The sequence below is a fragment of the Arachis stenosperma genome, chromosome 3 (genome assembly GCF_014773155.1).
Source record: "Arachis stenosperma cultivar V10309 chromosome 3, arast.V10309.gnm1.PFL2, whole genome shotgun sequence".
In the NCBI taxonomy this organism is placed as follows: Eukaryota; Viridiplantae; Streptophyta; class Magnoliopsida; order Fabales; family Fabaceae; genus Arachis; species Arachis stenosperma.
In genome coordinates this window covers 45,570,965-45,578,527 of record NC_080379.1, presented here as the reverse complement: position 1 = coordinate 45,578,527, position 7,563 = coordinate 45,570,965, and the positions used below count along the sequence as shown (strand labels likewise).

The following is a 7,563-nucleotide window of genomic DNA, read 5'->3' as shown; positions in this document are numbered from 1 at the left end:
TCATTCAGTCATTGAATCCTACTCAGAATACCACAGACAAGGTTAGATCTTCCGGATTCTCTTGAATGCCGCCATCAGTTCTAGCCTATACCACGAAGACTCTGATCTCACGGAATGGTTGGCTCGGTTGTCAGGCGAGCACTCGGTTGTCAGGCGATCAACCATGCATCGTGCAATCAGGAATCCAAGAGATATTCACCTAATCAAAGGTAGAACGGAGGTGGTTGTCAGTCACACGTTCATAGGTGAGAATGATGATGAGTGTCACAGATCATCACATTCATCAAGTTGAAGAACAAGTGATATCTTAGAACAAGAACAAGCAGAATTGAATGGAAGAACAATAGTAATTGCATTAATACTCGAGGTACAGCAGAGCTCCACACCTTAATCTATGGTGTGTAAAAACTCCACCGTTGAAAATACATAAGAACAAGGTCTAGGCATGGCCGTGAGGCCAGCCTCCCAGTGATCTAAGATAGCATAAAAATGAAGATAGCTACCAAAGTCTTTTAATACAATAGTAAAAGGTCCTACTTATAGATAACTAGTAGCCTAAGGTTTACAGAAATGAGTAAATGACATAAAAATCCACTTCCGGGCCCACTTGGTGTGTGTTTGGGCTGAGCAATGAAGCAATTTCGTGTAGAGACTCTTCTTGGAGTTAAACGCCAGCTTTTATGCCAGTTTGGGCGTTTAACTCCCATTTGGGTGCCAGTTCCAGCGTTTAACGCTGGAATTTCTTGAGGTGACTTTGAACGCCGGTTTGGGCCATCAAATCTTGGGCAAAGTATGGACTATCATATATTGCTGGAAAGCCAGGATGTCTACTTTCCAACGCCGTTGAGAGCGCGCCAATTGGGCTTCTGTAGCTCCAGAAAATCCACTTCGAGTGCTGGGAGGTCAGAATCCAACAGCATCTGCAGTCCTTTTAGTCTCTGAATCAGATTTTTGCTCAGGTCCCTCAATTTCAGCCAGAAAATACCTGAAATCACAGAAAAACACACAACTCATAGTAAAGTCCAGAAAAGTGAATTTTAACTAAAAACTAATAAAAATATAATAAAATCTAAACTAAATATACTAAAAACATACTAAAAACAATGCCAAAAAGCGTACAAATTATCCGCTCATCACAACACCAAACTTAAATTGTTGCTTGTCCCCAAGCAACTGAAAATCAAACAAGATAAAAAGAAGAGAATATGCAATGAATTCCAAAAACATCTATGAAGATCAGTATAATTAGATGAGCGGGGCTTTAGCTTTTTGCCTCTGAACAGTTTTGGCATCTCACTCTATCCTTTGAAATTCAGAATGGTTGGCTTCTTTAGGAACTCAGAATCCAGATAGTGTTATTGATTCTCCTAGTTAAGTATGATGATTCTTGAACACAGCTACTTTATGAGTCTTGGCCGTGGCCCAAAGCACTCTGTCTTCCAGTATTACTACCGGATACATACATGCCACAGACACATAATTGGGTGAACCTTTTCAGATTGTGACTCAGCTTTGCTAAAGTCCCCAATTAGAGGTGTCCAGGGTTCTTAAGCACACTCTTATTGCCTTGGATCATAACTTTATTCTTTCTTTTTCTTTCTTTTTCTCTTTTTTTTTCGTTTTTCTTTTTTTTTCGTTTCTTTCTTTTTTTTTTTTGTATTCACTGCTTTTTCTTGCTTCAAGAACCATTTTTAATGATTTTTCAGATCCTCAGTAACATGTCTCCTTTTTCATCATTCTTTCAAGAGCCAACCTTCATGAACCACAAATTCAAGATACATATGCACTGTTTAAGCATACATTCAGAAGACAAAAGTAATGCCACCACATCACAATAATTAAACTATTATAAAATTCAAAATTCATGCAATTCTTTCCTTTTTTTTCTCAATTAAGCACGTTTTTATTCAAGAAAGGTGATGGATTCATAGGACATTCATAACTTTAAGGCATAGACACTAAGACACTAATGATCACAAGACACAAACATGGATAAACATAAGCATAAAATTCGAAAAACAGAAGAATAAAGAGCAAGGAAATTAAAGAACGGGTCCACCTTAGTGATGGCGGCTCTTCTTCCTCTTGAAGATCCTATGGAGTGCTTGAGCTCCTCAATGTCTCTTCCTTGTCTTTGTTGCTCCTCCCTCATGATTCTTTGGTCTTCTCTAATTTCATGAAGGATGATGGAGTGTTCTTGATGCTCCACCCTTAGTTGTCCCATGTTGGAACTCAATTCTCCTAGGGAGGTGTTCAGTTGCTCCCAATAGTTTTGTGGAGGAAAGTGCATCCCTTGAGGTATCTCAGGGATCTCATGATGAGAGGGGTCTCTGTGTGCTCCATCCTTTTCTTGGTGATGGGCTTGTCCTCATCAATGGGGGTGTCTCCTTCTATGTCAACTCCAACTGAATAACAGAGGTGACAAATGAGATGAGGAAAGGCTAGCCTTGCCAAGGTGGAAGACTTGTCCGCCACCTTATAAAGCTCTTGGGCTATAACCTCATGAACTTCCACTTCTTCTCCAATCATGATGCTATGAATCATGATGGCCCGGTCTAGAGTAACTTCGGACCGGTTGCTAGTGGGAATGATTGAGCGTTGAATGAACTCCAACCATCCTCTAGCCATGGGTTTGAGGTCATGCCTTCTCAATTGAACCGGCTTGCCTCTTGAGTCTCTCTTCCATTGTGCGCCCTCTTCACATATGACTGTGAGGACTTGGTCCAACCTTTGATCAAAATTGACCCTTCTTGTGTAAGGATGTTTATCTCCTTGCATCATAGGCAAGTTGAACGCTACCCTCACACTTTTCGGACTGAAATCCAAGTATTTCCCCCGAACCATAGTAAGATAATTCTTTGGATTCGGGTTCACACTTTGATCATGGTTCTTGGTGATCCATGCATTGGCATAGAACTCTTGAACCATCAAGATTCCGACTTGTTGAATGGGGTTGGTAAGCACTTCCCAACCTCTTCTTCGGATCTCATGGCGGATCTCCGGATATTCACCCTTTTTGAGTGAAAAGGGGACCTCGGGGATCACCTTCTTCAAGGCCACAACTTCATAGAAGTGGTCTTGATGCACCCTTGAGATGAATCTATCCATCTCCCATGACTCGGAGGTGGAAGCTTTTGCCTTCCCTTTCCTCTTTTTAGAGGTTTCTCCGGCCTTGGATGCCATAAATGGTTATGGAAAAACAAAAAGCAATGCTTTTACCACACCAAACTTAAAATGTTTGCTCGTCCTCGAGCAAAAGAAGAAAGAAGAGAGTAGAAGAAGAAGAAATGAGGAGAAAGGGAATGGCTTAGTATTCGGCCAAGGGGGAGAGAGATGGTGTTTAAGGTGTGTGAAAATGAAGGAGTGAAGGAGGGTTTATATAGGAGGGAGGGAGAGGGATGTTCGGCCATTTGAGGGTGGGTTTGGGTGGGAAAGTGGTTTGAATTTGAATGGTGGGGTAGGTGGGGTTTTATGAAGGATGGATGTGAGTGGTGAAGAGAAAGAAGGGATTTGATAGGTGAGGGGTTTTTGGGGAAGAGGTATTGAGGTGATTGGTGAATGGGGGAAGAAGAGAGAGAGTGGTGGTGGGGTAGGTGGGGGTCCTGTGGGGTCCACAGATCCTGTGGTGTCAAGGAAAAGTCATCCCTGCACCAAATGGCATCAAAATCCACGTTTTGAGCCATTTTTGGCGTTAAACGCCGGGCTGATGCCCATTCCTGGCGTTAAATGCCAGATTCTTGCCCTTTTCTGGCGTTTAACGCCAGTCTGGTGCCCCTTTCTGGCGTTAAACGCCCAGAATGGTGCCAGACTGGGCGTTAAACGCCCAACTGCTAGGCTTACTGGCGTTTGAACGCCAGCAACATCTTCCTCCAGGGTGTGCTATTTTTCTTCCTGTTTTTCATTTTGTTTTTGCTTTTTTCATTGATTTTGTGACTTCTCATGATCATCAACCTACAAAAAAGATAAAATAACAAAAGGAAATAGTTAATTTTAAAACATTGGGTTGCCTCCCAACAAGCGCTTCTTTAATGTCATTAGCTTGACAGAGGACTCTCATGGAGCCTTACAGATATTCAGAGCAATGTGGGAACCTCCCAACACCAATCTTAGAGTTTGAATGTGGGGGTTCAACACCAAACTTAGAGTTTGGTTGTGGCCTCCCAACACCAAACTTAGAGTTTGACTGTGGGGCTCTGTTTGTCTCTGATTTGAGAGAAGCTCTTCATGCTTCTTCTCCATGGTGACAGAGGGATATCCTTGAGCCTTAAACACAAGGATTTTTCATTCACTTGAATGATCAGTTCACCTCTATCAACATCAATCACAGCCTTTGCTGTGGCTAGGAAGGGTCTGCCAAGGATGATGGATTCATCCATGCACTTCCAGTCTCTAGGACTATGAAGTCAATAGGGATGTAATGGTCTTCAACTTTACCAAAACATTCTCTACAAGTCCATGAGCTTGTTTTCTTGAGTTGTCTGCCATCTCTAGTGAGATTTTTGCAGCTTGCACCTCAAAGATCCCTAGCTTCTCCATTACAGAGAGGCATGAGGTTTACACTTGACCCTAAGTCACACAGGGCCTTCTTGAAGGTCATGGTGCCTATGGTACAAGGTGTGGAAAACTTCCCAGGATCTTGTCTCTTTTGAGTAATTTCTGTGAGCAAAGCAAAGGAGGTTCATCCTCCCAAGTCTCATTTCCAAATACTTGTCATTTAGCTTCATGATTGCTCCAGGTATTTAGCAACTTGCTCTTCAGTGACATATTCATCCTCTTCAGAGGATGAATACTCATCAGAGCTCATGAAAGGCAGAAGTAAGTCCAATGGAATCTCTATGGTCTCATTTTGAGCCTCAGAATTCCATGGTTCCTCATTGGGGAACTCAGAGGAGGTTTGGTGCAACGCCCATTGAGGTCTTCCTCAGTGGCGTCCACCTCCTCTCTTTCCTCTCCATATTCGGCCATGGTTATGGCTTTGCACTCTCCTTTTGGATTTTCTTCTGTATTACTTGGGAGAGTACTAGGAGGGAGTTCAGTAACTTTCTTGCTCAGCTGTCCCACTTGTGCCTCCAAATTTCTAATGGAGGACCTTGTTTCAGTCATGAAACTTTGAGTGGTTTTGATTAGATCAGAGACCATTGTTGCTAAGTCAGAGGTATTCTGCTTAGAACTCTCTGTCTGTTGCTGAGAAGATGATGGAAAAGGCTTGCCATTGCTAAACCTGTTTCTTCCACCATTATTGTTATTGAAACCTTGTTGAGGTCTTTTCTTGATTCTTCCATGAGAAATTTGGATGATTTCTCCATGAAGAATTATAGGTGTTTCCATAGGGTTCTCCTAGGTAATTCACCTCTTCCATTGAAGGGTTCTCAGGATCATAGGCTTCTTCTTCAGATGAAGCATCCTTAGTACTGCTTGGTGCATTTTGCATTCCAGACAGACTCTGAGAAATCAAATTGACTTGTTGAGTCAGTATCTTGTTCTGAGCCAGTATGGCATTCAGAGTATCAATCTCAAGAACTCCTTTCTTCTGACTTGTCCCATTCTTCACAGGATTCCTTTCAGAAGTGTACATGAATTGGTTATTTGCAACCATTTCAATTAGCTCTTGAGCTTCTGTAGGCGTCTTCTTCAGATGAAGAGATCCTCCAGCAGAGCTATCCAAAGACATCTTGGATAGTTCAGAGAAACCATCATAGAAAATACCGATGATGCTCCATTCAGAAAGCATGTCTGAGGGACATTTTCTGATTAATTGTTTGTATCTTTCCCAAGCTTCATAGAGGGATTCTCCATCCTTCTGTCTGAAGGTTTCGACTTCCACTCTAAGCTTCCTCCATTTTTGAGGTGGAAAGAACTTTGCCAAGAAGGCATTGACTAGCTTTTCCCAAGAGTCCAGGCTATCTTTAGGTTGTGAGTCCAACCATATTCTAGCTCTGTCTCTTACAGCAAAAGGGAATAGTGGTGCACGAAATTGTGATCACTACAACTTCGCACAACTAACCAGCAAGTGCACTGGGTCGTCCAAGTAATAAACCTTACGCGAGTAAGGGTCGATCCCACAGAGATTGGTGGTATGAAGCAAGCTATGGTCATCTTGTAAATCTCAGTCAGGCAGACTCAAATGTATATGGTGATGAACGAAAATAACACAAAGGTAAAGATAGTGATACTTATGTAATTCATTGGTAGGAACTTCAGATAAGCGCATGAAGATGCCTTCCCTTCCGTCTCTCTGCTTTCCTACTGCCTTCATCCAGCCCTTCTTACTCCTTTCCATGGCAAGCTCGTGTAGGGTTTCACTGTTGTCAGCAGCTACCTCCCATCCTCGCAGTGAAAGCTAATGCACACACTCTGTCACAGTGCTGCCAATCACCGGTGTGGTTCCCTCCCCTACCGGAATAGAATCACTCTTTTGCGTCTGTCACTAACGCCCAGTAGGTTACAGGTTTGAAGCACGTCACAGTCATTCAATCATTGAATCCTACTCAGAATACCACAGACAAGGTTTAGACCTTCCGGATTCTCTTGAATGCCGCCATCAGTCCTACCTATACCACGAAGATTCCGATTAAAGAATCCAAGAGATATTCACTAAGCCTCAAATGCTTGTAGAACAAGAGTGGTTGTCAGTCACTTTGTTCATGGGTGAGAATGGTGATGGGCGTCAATCATCACCTTCATCAAGTTGAAGAACAAGTGATATCTTGGAACAAGAACAAGCGGAATTGAATGGAAGAACAATAGTAATTGCATTAATACTCGAGGTACAGCAGAGCTCCACACCTTAATCTATGGTGTGTAGAAACTCCACCATTGAAAATACATAAGAACAAAAGTTATCATTGGTTTCGGCCCCAGAGAGGGAACCAGAAGAACCAAGATCTGATCTAAGAACTAGATGTCCGAAGATGATAAATACAATAGTAAAAGGTCTTATATATAGAGAACTAGTAGCCTAGGGTGTACAGAGATGAGTAAATGACATAAAAATCCTTTTCCGGGCCCACTTGGTGTGTGCTTGGGCTGAGCAATGAAGCATTTTCGTGTAGAGACTCTTCTTGGAGTTAAACGCCAGCTTTTATGCCAGTTTGGGCGTTTAACTCCCATTTAGGTGCCAGTTTCGGCTTTTAACGCTGGAATTTCTTGAGGTGACTTTGAACGCCGGTTTGGGCCATCAAATCTTGGGCAACGTATGGACTATCATATATTGCTGGAAAGCCCAGGATGTCTACTTTCCAACGCCGTTGAGAGCGCGCCAATTGGGCTTCTGTAGCTCCAGAAAATCCACTTCGAGTGCAGGGAGGTCAGAATCCAACAGCATCTGCAGTCCTTTTCAGTCTCTGAATCAGATTTTTGCTCAGGTCCCTCAATTTCAGCCAGAAAATATCTGAAATCACAGAAAAACACACAAACTCATAGTAAAGTCCAGAAAAGTGAATTTTAACTAAAAACTAATAAAAATATACTAAGAACTCAACTAAAACTACCAAAAACATACTAAAAACAATGCCAAAAAGCGTACAAATTATCCGCTCATCACAACACCAAACTTAAATTGTT

At 42.3% G+C, this 7,563-nt stretch overlaps 1 non-coding gene across 1 annotated transcript; it reads left to right on the top strand.

Moving 5' to 3' along the window:
- Nucleotides 1-5,725: 5,725 nt before the first annotated feature.
- LOC130971396 (small nucleolar RNA R71) lies at nucleotides 5,726-5,833 on the top strand. Its single transcript, XR_009082617.1, has one exon. It is a non-coding gene; the product is annotated as a small nucleolar RNA R71 (small nucleolar RNA).
- The last annotated feature ends 1,730 nt before the right edge of the window (nucleotides 5,834-7,563 follow it).